Below are 22,835 nucleotides of genomic sequence, written 5' to 3' on the forward strand. Positions count from 1 at the left end.
TCTCACCACTGATCCTGAAGGGATCATCTGTCCTGGAGTCCCTGTGTTTCCAGTTTCTATCTTTACCAGTGTACATCCTCTGGTCCAGCCGGATTTATAAGGTAGAATTGGGATCATGATAGTGGGGGAAGGAAGCATCCAAGAACTAAGGAAAATTGTATGTTTCATCATTGCTACACTGCACCCTGACTGGCTCGTCTACTCCACAAGACCCTTCTGTAATGGGATGTCCAATTTCCCACAGATGGGTCCTGGGTCCCCATTCTGCACTCCCCCTCATTCACAATGCTATGATATTTTTGGTCTTTGATGCCTGATAACAGATCCCTTCAACTCCTTGTGATCTCACAGGCTTGTGTGCTTCTTCCATGTGGGCTTTGTTGTTTCTCAGCTAGATGGCTGTCTATCTTCAAGCCTTTAAGACTCCAGACGCTATATCTTTTGATAGCCAGGCACCATCAGCTTTCTTCACCACATTTGTTTGTGCACCTGTTGTCTTCAGCACTCGTGCCAGAAAGTTGAGCATCTCAGACTGCCAAATTGTTAGAACAAAGTGTTCTTATGTTGAGGAAGTACTTGAGTAGGAGCCCACTGTCCATCTGTTTCCTAAATACTAAACCTATAAATTTTTGTACATAGATCTATTTCCCCCTCATCATATATAAATATATTTACAACTCTATATGCCTGTATTTAGATCTCTATAAATGCCCGTTGCCTCCTAGTTCTTTCCTCTATTTCTTTGTACTTTGCTCTTGTCCCACTATCATGTTCAGCCTTCATTTGGGTTTCAGGAATTCCTCTCGGTTATATTGTCCTTGATCAAGCCCTGCCAGACCTCCTACACCCTCCTTGCCACTGATTTGAGATCACTTGTTGTTTCCTTGTTCCTGGGTTTGTTAACATCCACTTCCTTTCCCCTGCCTCCTCATGTCCCAGAACTGTCATCCTATTGTTCTCTCTTCTAGCTTGTGTATCCTGTCTGTCCCTTCCAGATAGACATGCAGTGACAACAATATGCACCAACACAAGACCGAGTACAAGAAAGCAACAATAGAAAATAAAACAATTGCTACAAGAACAACAACAACAAAAACCCCTATAAATAGTTCAAGGCCTGCTTGTTGTCCTTTAGGAGTGCTTTCCAGTCAAGTCTGATGGGGTGCCATGCCCTGGTCCCACATCTATCCCTAGCATTCCCTGGGGACTTCATTGCTCTGCTCCCCACGCTGCTCCGCTGCCCGCCCCCAGTGGCTGGCTCCGGCATAGTGGGCTCAGAGCGGGCACAATTTCCTCTGTGTGTCTCTAGTGTTGTCCCCCGTGGTGCTATGGGTCAGTGAGGAATGCTGTGTCCCGTGGTGGGGCTGGCCCTGTGGTTGTCTCTGTGCTTTCCTGTTCTGAGCAGAAACATTGTCCTCAGGGCTTGGTGAGCAAGGACGTGCTCCAGTCTCTTTTATTTCCCGCCCCCCTCATTGGCTCCTGTGTGCTCTGATCAGACAAGTCCCCTCCTTAAGCTGTAGCTTCAGAGCTGTCCTCTGAAGTGACTTCTTCTCGGGGGAGGGTGGTGTTGTCCACTTTGCTGGTAGTGGGGCCGGCCCCTCAGGCCTCTCTATCAGTTCAACAGAGTTGTCTTTTATCACCACTTTTATCTAATATATTCCTAAAATTTTAGCTATTGCTATAGGCATCAAAAAAGATACTGAAGACATCCGCATAGACACAAAAGAAATAAACATCTCTTTATTCACTGATTATATAATCCTATATATAGAAAACTCTAAATATTCAACTAAAAATTACTGGAATCAATTGTAAAATTTGGCAGCATAGCAAACTATAAGATCAACATATAGAAATCAGTTGGAGTCTTTTATATTAAAGAAGATACTACCAAAGTGTAATACTATTTATTATAACCATACAAAAGATAAAATATATACAGGAATGAATCTTACCAGAGAAACAAAAGGCTTATGTAAAAATAACTACAAAATACTCCTTCAAGAAGCCAAAAGCAATTTACACAAATGAAACAAGCTACAATGCTCCAGGACAGGTGTGGCAGTTACATAATCTGTCAATTTGCAGAGGGGTGGAGTCTAGCCTGTCAATCTGTTGATAGCTATTGAGGCCTCTGTGTGGGCATAGCCTTCTCCAGAGGATTCTGGGAACTGCTGTCTTCCTCCCCGAAGGTGGGACAGACACTTGCTGTGAGAAATTCCTTATGACAAGCTACCAGAAGCAATGCTGAGGGAGCCAGAGCCCCAGAGCTGGAGGAGCCACGTGGAGACCCACACCAGCACTGAGATGTTTCCACCACCACTGGATCCATAAGCCTTTCCACCCATTGACCTTCATGCAATGATCTTCACGCATTTGGTACCATTGCATGTGTTGTGTGAATCTGAAGAGGAATTTATAGACTGGTATCAGACATATGGACTAATATCGGACTTATGGACTTGATCTAGACTGGGCTGGGATGTTTTCTCAATATATAATTACTCTTTTATATAAAACTCTATTTCCACATATGAGTGTCTATGAATTTTTTTCTCTACTCAACCCTGACTAATACAATAGGTAAACTAAACATAGTGCAAATGTCATATTACCAAAAGCATTTTACAAATCCCACCATATTCCTGCAAAGAAATGAAAAAGGAAGTATCATCAACCTTATGTGGAAAGGAAAGAAACCTAGGACAAATAAAACACGATTAAAAAATATTAACAATGTAGAAGGCCTTTCATTCCCAGACTTTAAAACTTGTGATATAGCCATGATAATCAAAACAGATTGGTACTAGTACAGAGATAGATATTAAGACTAATGGGTTAGAATTGAGAAGCCAGAAATACAACCAATTACCTATAGACACTTAATCTTTGAGAAAGGACTAAAACTCCTTAAGTAGAGGAAGACATAACCTTTTCAATAAATCCTGGAAAAATGGAATCTTCACCTGCAAAAGAATGAAACAAGACCCATACCTCACATCATGTCTAGAAACAAACTGAAAGTGGATCAAAGACCTACTTATAAACCTACTTTTATGGTTGTGAGCAACCATAAAAGCCATCAACCAAAAACTAGAAACAAATTTAAAGCCCCTAATACAAGGCATAAACACAATATCAAACATAATGAAAAATATTCATACTCGAGAAGACAAGAAAAATGACTAGAACCTTCTAAAGGTATAACATCTGTGAACATCAAAAGACTTTATCAAAAGAATTAAAAGAGAAGCAACAGATTGGTAAAGGATATTTAGTAATGATACACCAGATAAAGGGCTAATCTTCAAAATCTATTAAAAAAAACTCTATCTTAACAAGAAAAAAAAGGGAGGGGGCACAGGACATAAATAGATAATTTACCAAAGAAGATATCCAGGCAGCCAATCAGCCAATAAGTATATGAAGAAATGCTCAAGCTCATTAGCAATAAGATCAAACTAAAACAACAGGAGATATCACCTCACACTGAAACTTTGGGCAAAATTCAGAAAATAATAAATCCTGGGGAGGATGTGGAGAGATCGAGAGGCTCATACTTTGCTGGTGGAACTGTGGGATTTTAAAACCTCTTTGAAAATCCGTATGGTGCTTTCCTAAATCAATGCAAATACAGTTCCCTTATGATCCTGTCATCCCTCTGTTGGATACATACCCTAAAAAGTACATAATGCAGCACAAACAAACATATGCATACCTATATTTATTGTAGCAATTTCCATAATAGCAAAAACATAGAAACAGTCTCAAAGTCCAATTATAGAGGAACAGATAGATAAACTCTGGTACATTCATACAATGGAATATTATGCATCAATAAAAAACAAAGATGACTGTCTTCAACACCAACAGACATGGACAAAACCAGAAAACAGAATGCTTAGCAAATTTAGTCAATCTTATAAATATTTAGTGACACCATTATTATATGAATAATAATAATAATAATAATAATATGAACACCATTTTATATGAAAAAAAAGAAAAAGAGGAGTGGTTTTAACACCAAAAGACAGGACTTTGAGGACTGGCGGTGGTGGTAATAAGAGGGGAATAGGAATACAAAAGGGGAAGGAGGAAAGATGAGAGGGGAAAAAGAAAGAACCACATGTATGGGGATTTCAACCGGATCTTAGTACTGAATATATCTATTTGAAGCTTTCAAGCTTTGTAAGAAGTCCTCCAAGCCACAAAGGTGATTTGCTAAATTGTTTTTTTTTTCAATAATATTGTTTTCATTCATCTGATATTCACTTCATAAGGGGACTTGGAAAGAGATTCAGTTTCTTCCCCAAACCCTAGCCATGAAATCACTCATTCTTCCCCAGCTGATTGGTGAGACCATGTCAGCCCTGCACGATAATCACACACACACACACACAGACACACACACACACACACACACACACACACAAACAGTATAGACTCCTGGATAAGCCGAGTTTTTCAGCACATTTTTAATGTAATTTTTGTGGTAAAATTAGGTGCTTCGGCTGATATTCGGGTTGGCTCCTACTCGAGTATATACGGTACGTGGATCTGTTTCTAACTTTTCTATTTTGTTCCCCTGTCTGATCTTGCACAAATACTGCATGTTGTTTTCACTAGGTCTTCATAATGTTCTAAAAATCTCTTTACATTCCTTCTTCAAAGTTGTTACTTATTTTTGAATATTTATTCTTCCACATAAAACTTAAATTAAATTTATTGAGTAAAATAACACAAGTGGGATTTCTATAACATTTACATTTAATTTTTGGAATACTTTGCAAAGAATTTACATTTTATGACACATCGTTTCACAACAAATAATGGACTACCTTTTTATTTACTCATTAAATTGTTCTATGACTTTTAATAAGGTTTAAGTTTTAATCAATATGAAATTGCAAATACACAAACCTTACAGTCAGAAGAAAACATGGCATTAGAATCATACAGTCAATACTCTTTTTATATAAAACTTTCAAACAGCATATCTCTGAGCTTTTTCCGTGGTTTTGCAAATATCAATAAAAAAGGGAGTTACTTTTGCAACCGTTTGCTTTTCTATGTTATTGACGGATACCAACAAAACCAGAATCACTGATGATGAGTTGACTGCAACTTGTAGGGCACCTGTGGGAGAGGATGGAATTGTCCTTTCAGTTATGAGATTTTACATCTCTGTGGGAGTACACAGGCTCAGCTTCCTTCCAGCTGGGGAGTTCGAATCCCTGGACTGTAGTTAGCAGCTCAATAAGCCACAAGGGTTCTTACTTCCTCAAAAGCAAAAACAGCCCCCAATAAACACACACATCAAAAAATAAATACAAACATCATAAAAGAAGAAAGAATGCAACATCAACACCTTAGCCCAATATCTCAAAATATTAGGGGGGAAATCCAGCAAAATGTCCACTGGAATGCAAAATAAATAAATAAATATCAGAGCAGAAATAAATGAGACAGAAAACAGAAAAACAAGAGAAGGAGTAAATAAGACTCAAAGCTGGTTATTTGAAAAGATTGATAAAAGTGATAAACCATTGACAAAGCTAACAAAGAAAAAGTAGGGGAAGATGTGAATCACATTAATAAGAGAGGCGGAACCACCTGCAATAAAGAACTAATAAAAGAATATTTTGAGGAATGTACAACAAATTTCAAAACCTATAAGAACTTGACAGATTTCTAGAAACTAGCACAGACTTAGGTAGAACCTTTGAACAGTCCATTACAAAAGAAGAAATGGATTGGGTTATTAAAACTCCCAACAAGAAAGTTCTACCCTAGAAACTTCACGAGCAATTTCTACTAAACATTGGAGACAAGTTAATGTCAATTATAAAAAGTACAAAATATTCCAGAATACAGAAAAGGGTGTAAAATCTCAAATTCATTTTGTGAAAAAGGCATTGCCTTGATAGCAAAGCTAATCAAACATTTCTTTAAAAATAAAATTCAAGATTTAAGTCTTTCATGAACATTGATGCCAAAATTCTCAACAAAATCCTCGTCAATCTAATCGCACACCATATCAGAACAATGATACATCATGACCAAATATTATCATGTGATTCCTTTTTGTTGTTTTGTTTTCTTTATGTAGTAGATTATGCTTATTGTTTGTCTAATGCTAACCATCTTTGCAGACCTGGTGTGAATCTCCCTTAGTAGTTAGTGATACATAGTCATCGTTGTTGACATGGAGCTGAATTCTATTGGCTAGGATTTTGTTGAGGATTTTTGTGTCACTATTCGTGAAGGATATTGGTCTGTAATTTTCTTTTTTAGGGCTGGCCGCCTGGTTTGGGTTATCAGGATAATGTGTGCTTCATAAAATGACCTTGGGAGTTGAGATAGTTTATTGTGCCAGCCTGGCTGATAAACACAAGTGGGATTAACTGAAGGGCAGAGAGATAAATGGCTTGGTGAGCCTTGCCTTTCTTGTCTCTCGCTCTGTGATCATCGGACCAGTGTGCGGCTGCCTTGCTTGTTCTGTGCCTCAATTTAAAGGCTACACTACCTGTGGGACACCTAGCCTGTGGACTGTGTCGCTGTAAGTTGAGATCCCTTTAAGACATCTCTGGAGTTGGGGACTGGCGGTTGATGACCTGCCTTGTGACTGGCTGCTGTGCTGACATAGCCTAGCTCTCTCAACAAATAGAGGAAGATCTGGCAGCAGACTAGGCTTGAAGGACTGCTAGTCTCTCAACTTTCTCTCACGGAAGTGAATTGCACTGAGCCATTGGTAGTGCTTTATAATTTAACTGTTTATTTCTTGTTTTATATATTTATCTGTATATAATTTAATAGTTCATTTCTTGTTATATATCTAATTATCTTTATAAATAAATATATGAAATTATCAGCAATTTGGTTTTATCTCTCTAGAGAACCCTGTCGAACACAGCATTATGCCACCCTTTTCTATGTCTGGATTAATTTGGATAGAACCAATGTCAGCTCTTCTCTGAAAGTGTGGTATAATTTTCCAGTAAAACCATCCGGGTCAGGGTTAATTTTTATTGGGCAGTTTTTAATTGTTTAGTTTCTTCTTTTACGGTAGGCTGTTCAATATTTTTATGCCAGTCTGTAATCCTTTAGATGGGTAGTGATTAGAGAAATTTACACATTTCTTGTAGGTTTACAAGTTTGTAGGTGTGCAGTTCCTTGCAGTATTCTGGTATTCCTTTGATTTTGGTTGCTTCTGCTATGAGGTCACCCATTTCATTTCATAGCTGTACTATTTGCATCTTCTCTTCCTTTCCTGCTTGGCCCCAATCCCTATGACCACAACTCCCCAAACCCACCAGTTATACCAGCTCACGAAAACATGCTTGAGGGTCAGGTGCCTTTCATTTTAGCACTCAGTGCTTTCAATACCCAAATAGAATCTAAAGCCTCTGCCATATCATATTTATATACTTTCACAATTCAGAAGGTATACGAAATAAGAAAAATCATATGATTATGTCTTATAATTAAAAAAAAAACCTAGAGGATCAAACACCAAAATGTGAAACACAGAAACCACAGATCTACTGTGGTGATGAAATTATGTGTTGTTTGTTTTCACCTGTGGATTCTATATATTTGACAAATCTTCTATGCTCAACACCAAGTGCCTTTCTAATTAGGCAGAAACCTGTTTCCCCCAAATAGACCAGGTGAAATAAGAACATTGTTCTGAATGGAGGTGGGACAGAATTGCTATAGAGAAAAATAGAAGGTGCTGGGTGACTGTGCCCATACAAAAAGGAATTCTTGAGTTTCGACTTTTTTTGTATGCTCCACACTCCTGAACATCAAGTTGAACACTCAATAAATGTTGAACTGACTTGGCTCTTTGGCCCAGAAATCACATCTACGAGGACTGCAAAGATTGGACCTGCTTGAAAGTGGGCCTTTAAAGTCTAGCAAATACAGAGAGAGAAGGTTGGAGATGGGGGGTGCAGAGGAAAGGTGGGGGGAGAAGAGGGTCCATTTCACTGCTTTCTTAGCATCAACAACTCTGTTGGACACAGCAGACGTGCCTTGTGGGTTTCCGAGGCCGTGCATCTTCACAGGAGCAGAACGCCTCATCTTTCTCCCGCCGAGCAGCTGGTGGTTTCAAACTGCATCCTGGGTAGGGAGCAGCATGATGTGTAACTCTCTGTGCCCCCAGGGTCCCTTCCACAGTGCTGAGCATGCTAGACAGCCGTGAATTAGCCTTTGACTTTGTCCTAGTGCCCCACTACTGAGGATATGGCTGCAGTTTCTGTTTTCGCCAAGCTCTCCTGCAATCAGTTTGCTCATGACCGGGAGCAGAGGGGCTTGATGCGCTTAATTGGGAACATTCCTTAATTTAGACCACATTTCTCCTTAATTTAAAAAATGGATTCATATGTTTCCATTGAACGTACTAAATGTCAGCTTCTGATTTTCAACTCTAAGCTCTCTTGTTCTATTATTATTATTTTCTTTTTGGTGCGAATGAAATCGTATATTAAACGGCCCTTGTTCTCAGATTTGAAGTCCAACAAGCAACTTCTAAAGCATGTCACTCACTCGCTCCCGGCTCATAGTGACCCAATAGGATAGGGTAGAACTGCCCTGAGTTTCCAAGACTATCTTTTTACAAGAGTAGAAAGCCCCATCTTTCTCCCACAGAGAAGCTGGTGGTTTCAAACTTCTGACCTTGAGGATTGCAGTTCAATATGGAACCACTAAGCCACTAGGGCTCCCTAAAGGATGTCAGTAGCATCGATAAACATTGTAAGGCTGAGAGGTTCATTAGCTCTGCAGATTATGTGAATGAAAAACAATCTACACAAATTTGAGAAATTTTTAAATTAATGATTTTTTGTTTGGTTGGGTTTTTTTATTAATGTTTTTAAAAGTTATTATGGTTTGGGTTTATAGAAAAACTTAGTTTCCCATTCAGCAATTTGCATTTTGTTTCATAACAGTGTGGTAGCCCCTCAACTTAATAGCACTCTTTCACTTCCGTCCTGGACCCCATATTTCCATTCTCCTTCCTTCCTGCTGCTTCCTGCCTTCTGAGCTTTGGGGTGTGCAAACGCTGCTCTTCTGGGGTCATATGATTGATCATTCTGAGAAGCATGTTCCTTGGAGTATTATTGTGTGGCTGAAAGTTTATCCCTAGGGAGGGGTTCAGTGCCAGGCGAAATGGCTCTCTTTTATAGCCAGTTTCGCTAAAAATTTTTACTTTGGAGAAGAGGGGAGACTCACAAGAAACAAAACTGGGAACACTATGAAAACATTAAATATGCCTCTATTAAGAAAACATGTATTCAACACGTATTTACAAAGACTCTCTTTGTAAAGCAAATGCTGTGCCAAATGCTGGGGTTTCAGGAACAGCCATGTGCCCCACTCATTTATCTTTCCCTCCCTCCTTTCTTACTCCACCTCTCTCTCCATCATCCTTGTGCAAATATTTAACTATAAAAATTAATTTTAAAATGTGTATCAATATGCTATCTGTTTTACCTATTTTGAAGATGTAAAGGGTGATCCTTTCTTTGTAGGAATATGGAATTAATTAAAGTTTGTACAGATATACGATACAAAAACTCTAAAGCAAAAGAGCTGTCACAAAGTGGTGGTATAAAATAAATAGAAATGAGCACTTCCTTAGACATCCCCGAAAACAGGGAAAGAGATCACTTTCTGTTGGGGAAGGCTTTTCACTAAGTCTAGTTAAGCAGATGATGGAGCACCAGCTCAGAGACGCAACCCAGCAAGCGGTGGGAATCTTCTTCATTTGAAAGGGGTCACATTTCAGGTGTAGGCTAGGTTAGTTAGATTGTACTTGGAGCGTGAGGATGGTCTTTTGGACAGATGGAGAGCATAATTGACCCGGCTCGGGACGGTACGTTGTACAGTTAGGGAAATGAGCACGGCACTGCAATGAGGACTGACTGAAGCTTCCTGCAGGAAAATACAGGAGAGAAGTAGGTTTCTGTTTGCCTTCTTTGTTCCAGCATCTGTGAATTCAGACAGTGTCTGGACCTGAGCCCAGAGGAATATGCTGGAACAACTCATTTTAAAATATGGCACCACAGACACACCTGGCAAGCACTGTTGCCAGGGAGTTAGTAACAAGCTCCTTGTGTGGACCCAACTTACTTGGCAATCGGACACAAGGGGAAAATAAATCCTAACGGTGTCTGTCTCTCAAACACGATGAATGAGGCCAAGTTGATTGCATTGGGTAGCTATCAGACTTGAGGTTAAACAGAGCCAATTGTGAAGTCCATGCTTACATTTAATCATATGTTATCCATTATATTTCCATAGGTAATACAAATTGAATACAATTAACTAATAGAAAGTACAAAACAATATATTTTCTCAGTGTCTATACTTTACACCTTTTATTCTGGGAGTTATGAGGGTAGTTCCTAGAAGCTATTAAGTAACTGTGACTACCTAAAGCAACTCATTTTTAACTCCCCTTTCCCCAATGCACTATCCCTCTTAGTAATAAAAAGCAGTCTTACAGGAAAATGTCTAATTTTTAAAATGAACTTTAGGCAATCAGGACAAAATTTCCTAAAGGTTTGCTTAGAATATTTTATGGTTTGTTTTGTTTTTTGGTTTTTGGTGAGCTGAAAAATCAACAAATTCAAAAGCACTACTAGAAGCTTCCCAAGGAAGTTACATAGGAACCAACGGATACCACTCAGTGACTTCAAAGTGTGAGTATCTGAAGGTCTGGCTGCTATGTAGTAACAGGGCAGTACAGTGAACTTGAAATTAGATGGAGGGACTGAGACCTGTACAAACTGCACTGACAAAATTGCCTCGATACAATCAAACTCCTCAGGGTAAGAATAGCAAATCCTATTCCATCTCAATGTCTCACGCCTGGTATAAAACATTACTGCTAATCAATCATGGCCCTCTTCACACTGAGTCTGCATGCAACCTCTGACTCATTCTCAACATGATACTGCAGTAGGCAGTAGGCATTGATAAGCACTGTTATAGGAGATGGAATTTTATCTTTCCTTCTTGACACAGACCCCTAACTGCATTGTGCACACTGATAGAGTAAAGCAAATAAATGGGATGAAAACGGGAACAACCTTCTGGAAGGTGCACACATAGCCCAGTGTTTTCACTTACTTTTCCATATATCTGATGATTATTTTCGGAGGACACAGAAATGAAGACTCAATGTTGACGTACTTGCTGATGAACATCAAGGACTCCAGCCTTCAGTATGGATGGCAACTCGTAAAGAAAATAAAAATCCTCAAAACTGTACCAACAGAAAAAGTCATGATAAATAGAGAAAAAAATTGACGTGGTTAAAGATTTCATCTTGCTTGAATTTGGCTCATAGAAGCCAAACCAAAACAAACTCACATCACTGTGTGAGTGAAAAGAAAGAGCTTTATATACAAGAGCAATTGTATATTAAGAAAACACCTCAGCCCAGGCCAGATCAAGTTCATAAGCCTGATAATAGCCCATATGTATGATACCAGTCTCACACAACACATGCAATGATGCCGAATACAGGAAGCTCACAGGCCAGTAGATGACAAGCCTTGTGGATCCAGTGGCAGTGGAAGCATCTCAGTGCTGGCGTGGGTGTCCACATGGCTTTTCCTGGTCCGGGGCTCTGCCTCCATCAGCTTAGCTCCATGTGGCTTGTCAATGGAACGTCTTGCAGAGAGTGTGGCTGGCCTCCAGTGAGCTATTTATCACCTTTGTGCCTCCAAAGGAGGTCATCAAGCTGTGACCTGATTGACAGGCTAGATTCCACCCCTTCCTCAAGTTGACAGTAGATTATGTAACTTTCACAAGACCTAAGCATGCAAAGCCCAGAATAAGAGCTCTACAGGCAAGAAAAGAGCAAGTGTGCAGGCTCTGGGTAGAAATACACAGGGCTGAGATACAGAAATGGGACCAATCTGAATGAATTACAGAGCACAAAAGGGAAACTAGTAAGAAGTATGGATGAAGAGATAGATTACGGTCCAGTTTTGAGTAAAGAGTTTAGATATTATTCTTGTTACAACAGAAGTTTTATCAGAGGAGTCAGTTGACCTGATAGAAGTAAATTTTAGAAGATCGTTCTGGCTGCTGTATGGAGACTAGGTGAGAAAATGTGGGAGCAGAAGACCGTGGAGAAGGAATATGAAGTAACTCAGGTGAGAGATGGTCATGAGGATGGAATGGCAAAGGAGATGGATAGATTCAAGACACATTTGGAAGGTAGAACTAACCAACCTCACAATAGCCACAGTAGTAAGTACAAGAGTAATGAAAGCATCAGAATCCACAAGCACGTATTGTTTGTAGAGTGTTTATTCTGTGCTAAGCTTGTTGCTAAGCATTTTGCACACGTTTTTTATTTCAATTCACACAAAATGCCTATAAAGAGGATACTATTATTATCCACATCCTGAAAATTAGAGAACAACTCAGAAAATTTAAGTAGCTTGTCCAAGAACATATTCAGGGAGTGAAAACGGAATTCAGAATAAGCATGTCAGATGTGAAAGGCAGGTTCCAGAGTATGCATAAGTGGGCCTCATCAGACCATTGACAGAGCGATCATCATGTGTAATGAATGCATAAGTTTGGGAGATCGAAAATTAGGGAAATTTCCATCTTTGATGAAGCCCCAGAAGAACTGGGAAATAAGAGAAACCAATTCTCCCCACAATCAACCACAGTGGAAAATGAAACCCTGAAGAAAGTGTAGTACAGGGAGCGTCAAGTCTTTGACCTGTAAGGTACTGGGTCAGTGATAGCTAACGAAGTGCCACGTTGTTTCTTTTCTCAACCAAACCTTTCAGAGCCTACAAACTTGCACCAATTTGCCAATCCAGTGAGTTTACCCTGCAAAGACTACTTTAAAGTTTTAAAAAGCCACTTTGACGATTGAACATGGCTGACCCCAGTCAGGGTTTTTCATGTTAAAACTGGACAATGAAAAATAAAACAAAAGAAAAATGGATGGATTCAAGTTCAAATTGTAGTGTTGGTGAATATACGTACTGTGGAATGCCAGGAGAAAACACAAGTCCATCTTCCAAATATGTAAACTGAATGCTTCTTAGATTTAAGGATCGCCAGCCTTAAATGCAGTTATTTTAGACAAATCACAAGGAAAGACCACTCACTAGAAAAAGATATCATGCCTATTGAAAATAACACTCTTAATATTTTTTTGCAAGTCTAGTGAGTGAGACTCTGTTGAGACTAGAGAAATGTGATTGTTTTACTTCTCTGTAGGTGTTTCTGATAAAGCTTACATAATGTGAAAATAATGTGATCACCAAATATTATCTTTCTATAAAGATTTCAGGTTCTATGTCTTACATCTTTACATCAGACAGTAAAAGTCATTAACTCTCAGCATTTAGAGGTCTTGGGACTTTAAAAGTCAAACGTCATGGACAACCAGGAAAACCTTGATTAACATGAAATATTAACAGCTAATTATACATCTGAGCGAGAAAGATCAATATGACACGATGGAGTCTTGTTCTCTGGTTGTCTAGTAAAGCAGTAAAAGGCTCTGAAGTAAAAACCCGGGCTCACAGATCTGATGCCGGGCGGACTGCTTTAGAGAGCAGCTGATTCACCTCTATTATAATGACTGACTCAGGCAGGTCAATGATCCGCTCAGTGACCCCTCCTTCATGAATAAAGGTAAGGAGGCAATTTGGTGGAACACAACAATCAATTAGGATAATTGAATTGTAGCATGAAAGTGGTGTCTTATTTTCTAGGCTATAGATTCTGTAGCTTCTATAGTATAGAAGCTTGCCACAATAATCATTTTGAGTTACCTATGACTTTTATAAAGTCCTAATGAACATTTTAGGCCTGTATACATAAAATTGAAAATACTTTAAATTCCCTCATCTGAGAAAGTATTGAAGTGGTAGGAGCACTGTTCATCCGAAATAATGTTCTTCACACGTGGAGTTACGCCTCATACTTCACTGGGAAATGCCATTTTTATAGCAATGTTCAATTCATTTCAGTAGACCACTCCCAAAAAACGTACATAAGTGAGTCTGTCCAACAGACCCTAGGGAATACTCAGAGCTCACTTTCAGATAAAACAATATTCTTACTTGGGGGTGGGTTCTGTTGAAATAAAGAACCTTGAAATCTCAGTGACTTCGCTCACTCTCTAGTCGTACGGTGGCAGCAGGTCAGCGTTGGGGTGTTAGGCTCCATGAGGGCCCCTCGGCATCTTCTGTGCAGTGCCTAAACTGTCCCCCAGGGCAGAGGCTCTCAAACGCATCCCTACGCGGATTGGGGGCTGGACCGTTTTGTCATGAGGGCTGTGCTGTGCATTGTAGGATGCCCTTGATATACCAGTTACCACTAGCATCTCCCTGGTTAGGGCAACCAGAAATGTCTTGGTAAACCGAAAAGCGGGTGTAGGGTGACGTCAGACAGGGCAAGATATGACAAAATACCCATTTATAAACTATCAAGGGCTCATGAGGGAGGGGGGAGCGGGGAGGGAGGGGAAAAATGAGGACCTAATGTCGGGGGTTTAAGTGGAGAGAAAATGTTTTGAGAATGATGTACAAATGCGCCTTACACAATTGATGTGTGTATGGATTGCGATAAGAGTTGTATGAGCCCCTAATAAAATGTTTAAAAAAAAAAAGAAGCAAAATCACCACTTGTTGAGAATACTGGCTCGAGATCCTCGGAGTCTGCCACGAAATCTGCATTCTTCCAGTAAATAAAGAATGAGAGAGAGGCACGCTCTGAAATCCCTCTCTTGGACTCACTGCGGTTGATTGGTTCTTGGACTCATGGCGGTTAATTGGTTCTTCTTGGAGTCACGGGGTTTGATTGGTGAGCACTAATCACATGACCTCCATCTCGAGGATTCTTTCTGAGTGCTCAAGAAGAAAAGGAAAACTTAAATTTGGTGACTGCCAGCTGTCTCTGACATACATTGTTTAAGAAAGAGAAACGTCAACACATTAGAGGCACATAGGACATAAAAATATTATTAATATTTATGTCTTTTGGCTTCCTCTGCCTCTCCTTCCTTTTTTAAAAAAAATCATTTTACCAGGGACTCATACAACTCTTACCACCATACATACATACATCAATTGTGTAAAGCACATTTGTACATTCATTGCCCTCATCATTCTCAAAACATTTCCTCTCTGCTTAAGCCCCCCGCATTAGGTCCTCATTTTTCCCCTCCCTCCCAGTTCCCCCCTCCCTCATGAACTCTTGATAACTTATAAGTTATTATTTTGTAAAATCTTGCCCTGTCCGAAGTCTCCCTTCACCCACTTTTCTGTTGTCCGTCCCCCAGGGAGGAGGTCACATATAGTTCCTTATAATAGGTTCCCTCTTTCCAACCCACTCTCCCTCTACCCTCCTAGTATCACCACTCACATCACTGGGCCTGAAGGGCTCTTTCGCCCTGGATACCCTATATTTCCAGTTCCTATCTGTACCAGTGTACATCCTCTGGTCTAGCCAGCCTTGCAAGATAGAATTCGGATCATGATAGTGGGGGCAGGGAGGAAGCATTTAGGAACTAGAGGAAAGTTGTATTTTTCATCATTGCTACAACGCACCCTGACTGGCTTGTCTCCTCCCCGAGACCTCTTCCCTCCGCTTGCCTTTTAGGAAGAATTACCAAATGGCTAAAATATTTCTTTGCCTTTCTAGATGCTGAACTATGGAAAATGGCTAGAAGAAGAAGAAATTTGGGAGAAGTTTTAGGTTGAACTTTGCTTGAGGAGTTTTTTTAGGGAGTGAGACAGAGCTTATGGTATATGAAGAAAGTAGACATGGAGAAAACAGGAATTTTTAAAAATGTAATTCCATGATATTTAAGAAATATAATCACAATTCTAGTTTATGTTGAAATTATTCTTTAGTTGGTAAATTAGAAAATCTTTACAAAGGCATATTGCCCCATCTTTCTCCCATGGTGCAATTGGAGGGTTTAACCAGAGCTTTGGGTTAGCAGCTGAGCACTTCATGCCTGCACCACACCTGAACCAGTGGCTTCTGAGAGCTGTCGGGCCAGTTCAATTAGAAGCAGAGGTCTCCTGAAAAGATTACAGGGACTGTTTCGTTGTTGTTGTTGTTTTGCAGGGAGAGGAGAATTCCAAATGAGGAATCTTGATATGTATTATTAGCATTAAAAGATCATTTTATTGGGGACTCCTACAACGCTTGTTACAATCTATACATCGATTGCATCAGGCATGTTTGTACATACGCTGTCCTCGTTCTCGTCTAGACATTGACTTTCCATTGAGCCCTTGACATCAGTTCCTGTTTTTTCCTCCCTTCCCTCCTCCCCTCATACCCCCTTGACAGGTTATAAATTATTATCATTTTCATATCTTACACCGACTGCTGTCTTCCTTCCCCCGTGTTTTCTTTTGTTCTTCTCCCAGGAGAGCGGTGTATGGTTATGTGTCGATCATTGCGATCAGTTTCCCCCTTTCTCCCCCCATTCCCCCTACCCTTCTGGTATCGCTATTCCCACTCCTGTTCCTCAATTCCGTGTGCCATGAGCCCCCATCTCTTATCTATAACTGTATACATGCTCCGGTCTAGTCTGAATTGAGAAGCTGCACTGGGGTCGTGGTAGTGGGGGGTGAGGAAGCCTCAAGGAACCAGAGGAACATTGTGTGTTTCATCAATGCTTTACTGCACCCTGGTTGATTCATTCTTTCCCTGTGGCCCCTCTGTTAGGGGATTGTTCCATTGTCTACAGGTGGGCTTTGGGTCTCTGCTCCACCACCACCACCCCCAGTTCTCAACAATATGTTTTTGTTTGTTTGTTATGTGTCTTCTGATGCCTATACCCAGTCCCGATGACTCCTCATGATGGCGCTGGCTGGTGTGCTTCTTCCATGTGGGCTTGTTTGCTTCTCTGCTGAATGGCCACTTCTTTAACTTTAAGCCTTTAAGAACCCAGACACTATATCTTTTGATTGCCGGGCACCATCTGCCTACTTCACCGCATTTGCTTATGTACCCATTTTGTCTTCAGTGATTGTGTCGGGAGGGTGAGCATCAAAGAATGCCAGGTTGTTAGAACAAAATGTTCCTGTATTGAGAGAGGGTATGAGCAGAGGCCTGAAGTCTGTCCACTACTTCAGTGTATTGCCATATAAATATATGTACATAGGCCAATACCTCTATTTTTGTGGCTTAATGCATTCACATCGGTGCACACCTATGCTTATACCTCTGTCCATTGCTTTGCATCCTAAACCTTTCCTCTGTTTCCTTTTACCTTCCTCCTGCCCCACCATCACTTTCCCCCTATTTCTGCCTCTTAGTACTTCCTCTTAGCTAGTTTGCTGTTGCTCCAACACCCTCAGTATCTCTATCTCCTCCTTGTTGTTGGCTCTGTTCCCTAGTTGTTCTCCTGTCTATGGTGCTGCCTGCTCATCGCACCCTTCCCCTGCTGCCCTCACTACCCAACGCCCCTCCCTCCCCCTGGGACTGTTGGTCCCTCTGCTTTCTCCTTGGGCTTACTTCCCATGCCTATCTTATAGAAGCAGGCAAACCAACTGTGACATAGACCAAACAAAAAGAAAACAAAAGATTGAAAGAAGAAAAGGAGTGGAAAAAAGAGAGAAAATATACATAATTGCAGGTATGTTCACTGACGTTCATGACTATGTCCACACTGGTCATAGGGGATCTCCGGGAGCTGTTCCTCCCAGTCTGAAGTCCATTTGGGGGGGCTCTTCAGGGACTTCGTAGCTTTCTTTTTGGCTCCAGTTGCTGGTCTGTTATGTTCCCTTCTTGGTTTGTCCCACTGTGGGGGGTTCAGAGTACATTACCTCCTCGCCATGTGACCCCAGAATTGTCTTCTGTCTCATCTGCTCCAGTAAGGGGACAACATGACACGAGCTATTGTCGGCCCCAGAGTTCCCTCTGTGTCCCAGCTGCTCTGCGCAGAGATGTGGTCCTCCAAGCCTGGTGTGTCAGCATGGGGTCCAGTCCTGTCCCTTTGTCTTCTTCCTTCCTGGTCTGCTTCTGTGTGGGTCTGGCATGCTGGCCCCTCTCTCCCACCTGCAGGTTTAGTGTTGTTCTCTGTCACCCATACTTCTAGGGAAGGGGTCAGATTGGCTCTGCTTGGGGCCAGCCTTGTAGCCCTCTCTTTTCATGCATTTCTCCACATGGCCATGCTGCCCTCATGGTTTGGTACAGCCGTGGTAGGGTCTGCATGCCCCAATCCCAGTTCGGTGGAGACAAAACCAGTACTCTCTCCCTCATTGGGTTAGTGCCCTGCTCCCCACTGTCATCATCTCACTTTTGCCTCCCCTTTTCTCCCTTTCCCTCTCCCTCCCCACATTTCCCTTCTTTGTGTTGGACCAACATGCACCTCCTTGGGTTTGGTCTAACCTCCTCCCGACTCCCTGTTTCTCAACCCCAATATTGTGCTTTAGGTGCCTTCTCTTCTATCCCTACTGTGCTGGTTACACTTACCTCAGGGGACTCATGCTCTACTTCTCCTTTTGGGATTGGTTGATCTCACTTAGCATAATTTCCTCCAACTCTTCCCATGAAATGACGTGTTTCATGTGATCATCAGTGTTTTTTAGTGATGCATAATACTCGATTCTATGTATGTGCCAGAATTTACTAATCTACTCATCTAATGATGGACATTCGGGTTGTTTCCAACTCTTTGCAATTGCGGATTGCACTGCAATAAACATTGGAGTGCAGACAACTGGTTGTTGGTTTATTTCTTACCTCTTCTAGGTATATACCCTGTGGAGGGATAGCTGGATCATAAAGTAGATCAATTTCCATTTTCTTTAAATATCGCCAAATGCTTTCCGCGGGGGCTATACATATCTACACAACCACCAACAGTGGAAGATAGTTCTTATCTTGCCACATTTGTTGCTCTCTGATTTTCTGATTTGGGCTAACCTCAGGGGTGTTAGATGGTAGCTCATGGTTGTTTTGATTTGCGTTTCTCTGATGGCTTATGAACGGCAGCATTTTCTCACATGTTTATTGGCCATATGGGTCTCCTCCCTAGTGAAACTTCTTTTCAGTTCTTTTGCCCGCTTCTTCAATGTGTTAACTGTTTCCTCTTTTTGCATGCAAGAAGGGTATTGCATTAATAGATTTTCTTTTTTTTATGTCATAGATTAGTTTTTGGGTTTTTTAAAAATTATTTTATAGGGGGCTTGTACAATTCTTATCACAATCCATGCATACATCCATGTGTCAAGCACATATGTACATTTGTTGCCATAATCATTCTCAAAACATTTGCCTTCCACTTTAGCCCTTAATATCAGTTGTGCATTTACCCCCTCCCTTCCCACTCCCCCTCCCTCATGAATCCTTCATAATTCATAATTTATTATAGTTTTGTCATAAGTTATACTGTCCGACGTCTCCCCCCGCCCTCTTCTCTGCTGTCCCTCCCCTTGGGAAGAGGCAATATTTAGATTCTTGTAATCGGTTCCCCCTTTCTACCCCACATTCCCTTCACCCTCCAGGCCTCGTCCCTCTCACCACTGGTCCTGATGGAGTCATCTGTCCTGGATTCTCTGTGTTTCCAGTTGCTATCTGTATCAATGTACATCCTCTGTTCTAGCCAGATTTGTAAGGTAGAATTGGGATCATGATAGTGGGGGGAGGAAGCATTTAAGAACTAGAGGAAAGTTATGTTTCATCATTGCTACCCTGCACCCTGATTGGCTCATCTCCTCCCCACAACCCTTCAGTGTGGGGGTGTCAAGTTGCCTACCGATGGGCTTTGAGTCTCCACTCTGCACTCACCCACCTTTACAATGATATTTTTTGTTCTTTGATGCTTGATACCTGATCCCTTCGACAGCTCATGGTCACACATGCTGTTGTGCTTCTTCCATGTGGGCTTTGTTGCTTCTGAGCTAGTGGCCGCTTGTTTATCTTCAAGCCTTTAAGACCCCAGATGCTAGATCTTTTGATAGCCGGGCACCATTAGCTCTCTTCACCACATTTGCTTATGCACACGTTTGTCTTCAGTGATTGTGTCAGTAAAGCAGGCACCCACTGATATGATTTTCAGTTCTTTGATATCTGATAACTCATCCCTTGTACACTTGTGGTCAGATGGGCTGGTGTGCTTCTTCCATGTGGGCTTTGATGCTTCTCAGCTAGATGGCCACTTGTTTGTCTTCAAGACTTTAAGACCCCAGATGTTAAATCTTTTGGTAGATGGGCACCATCAGCTTTCTTCACCACATTTGCTTATGTTCACCTTTTTCTTCAGCAATTGTGTCGAGAAGGTGTGCATCCTGGAATGCCAATTTAATAGAACAATGTGCTCTTGCAATGAGTGCTTGAGTGGAGGCCCAATGTCCATCTGCTGCCTTAATACTAAACCTACAAATATATGCATGTATATCTCTAGTTTACATTGCCCTTGCTGAATCCCTACCAGGCCTCTCACACCCTCCTTGCCATTTTGGATCACCCATTTTGGATGGGTGATTGGATCACCCATTGCTCCCCTGTCCCTGGGTTGGTCAGCGCCACCTCCTTACCCCCGCCTCCCTCTCTCCCATGTCCCCCTCGGAAAGGACAGAAGGCAGTCAGTGGGACTTATCGGAAAGAAGTGTCCCTGGTGGCATAGGGGTGTGTGCCCTGGGCTGCTCACAGGGGATGATGTGGCTTTCTGCTCCTGTCGAAAGGTACAGTCTTGGAAACCCACCACGGCAGTGCTCCCCTGTTCAATTTGTCGCTAACGGCCAGAATCAACTTGGTGGTAGTGAGTCTAGATTGTTGGAATGAAGAAAGGTCCAAAAGTAGCACTGAGGAAATTTTTCCCTATCACCTACTTGTTTTTGGAAGGTTCTATATGCTATACAGCAAAAAATTCATTGGTAAACCTCACTCCATCTTTCCTACAGCCCCTTTGTATTTCTTTTTCCCAAAACTCAAAGAACATTAAAAAGGAACACAGTTTGGGTGACTTGAGAATGTCAAAACTACCATTAAGACAAGGTGTAATTGAAGAACAGCTGTTTCTTCGGAGAAGGGTTTTGCTTTGTTTTTGACTCACTGCCAGCAAGTTGATTGCTACTCATACTGGCCCTCTAGAACAGAGAAGAACTGTGACTATGGGTTTCTGAGACTAAATCTTGACCAGAGTAGAAAGCCTCATTGTTCTCCCATGGAGCAGCTGGTGGAGTTTAAGTGCTTTCCTTGCAGGAGGAAGCCCAACACGTTATTCACTATGCCACAAGGAGAAGGGCTAGAGCAGCGGTTCTCAACCTGTAGGTTGTGACCCCTTTGGGGATCAAACCACCCTTTCACAGGGATCACCTGACTCATAACAGTAGCAAAATTACAGTTATAAAGTAGAAAAAATAATAATTTTGGGGGGTCACCACAACATGAGGAACTGCATGAAAGGGTCGCAGCATTAGGAAGGTGGAGAACTGGGCTAGAGAGATGGAAACATTACTGCAGAAGTGTGTAGTCAAAGATGAAGATATGTCGACAAACAATAGTTTTAAATTTTGATATAAAATAAAAGTTTCAATGACTTTGTGGCAAAATATTTTGACTTCCATTCATAAGGGATGTATTAGTCCATGTTGTTGATATTGTTGCTGTTATTACTGCCGTATGACAGAGTCTACTGGCCCCGATAGCATTTTCCTTATGGAAGTAGATTGCCAGCGCTTCCTCTTGGGGAGCAGTTTGGTGAGTTCACACCACTGACCTTCAGTTAATTATTGAGGAACGTAAGCATTGGTCACCAGGAGCCTTTGTTAGTCAAGTAGAGGAATAAAACAGTGGAGCCCAGTAGTCACCGGGGTCCCATGGAGCTCAAATGGAGAATAACTGGTGCATGAACGCAGTATTAGAAGAGAGAGTAGCGTTTTAACAGTCAAGAAGGTTAAATGGACAGACTCTCAGAGATTAAATTATTAAATTATTTTTGTTTAGTTGGTACTTCTCAAATTTTAAGATGCATATTAAATGAATCACCTAAGAAAACTGAGAACATAAAAATTCTCATATGTATTTCAGGGGTGGGACCTGAGAGTCTTTATTTGTAATTAGGTCCTTTAAATGTCATCACTAGTCTGTTGACCATAATTTGAATGGCAAGTAAATAGGAAGACAATACAAACTCAAGAAAATGAGGCTGAGCCTGTTTTCCTTTAAAAAAAAAATGTTAAAGGCAATTGCTCGCGTAAATTTAGAAATTCATATGCCTTAGCAACTGAAAGAAATCTTAGTTTTCATATAAGCTATGTCTGTGCTAGGAGTATTTCCAAAGTTTATGAGCATCTGAGCCCCACAATCTTTATACGTTGAAAGGTAGAGCAAGGTAAGCTTAGAGTCTCCAGTTAAGACCTGGGTCAAGACGGCCACTTAGTCACATAGACAAGAATTTATCTCTCCAACACTCAGGAAAAAATAAACATGAAAACCAAGAGGGTTCTCTGGAAACTTGGAAAACCACATATGGCTAAGTGGACTAAGGTGTCCACACACCGGACACTGCGGGACAGAACAAAGGGAAGAAGAACAAAGCCACTCATGAAGCACACCACACTCTCTCTGGACCCTCACACACGCCCTCTGCCACGCACCACTGCCACCGCGTGCTCTCCACCCCAGCCACTGATTCCTCTGCACCTGCTCCACTGGCCTAGGGCCTGCATTAACGGGCTCCCCTGGCTCCCAGCCTGCAGGCTCCGCAAGCACCAGCCCCATCCCCATCCCCATCCCCATCCTATGCCCAGTCTTTCTTGAGGTAGCTTACCTGTGCGCTTGCCTATGCAAGCCACAATGCTCCTGCTATTAAG

The sequence above is a fragment of the Echinops telfairi genome, unplaced genomic scaffold (assembly GCF_000313985.2).
Source record: "Echinops telfairi isolate 266 unplaced genomic scaffold, ASM31398v2 ScPeMD7_7400;HRSCAF=8409, whole genome shotgun sequence".
NCBI lineage: Eukaryota > Metazoa > Chordata > Mammalia > Afrosoricida > Tenrecidae > Echinops > Echinops telfairi.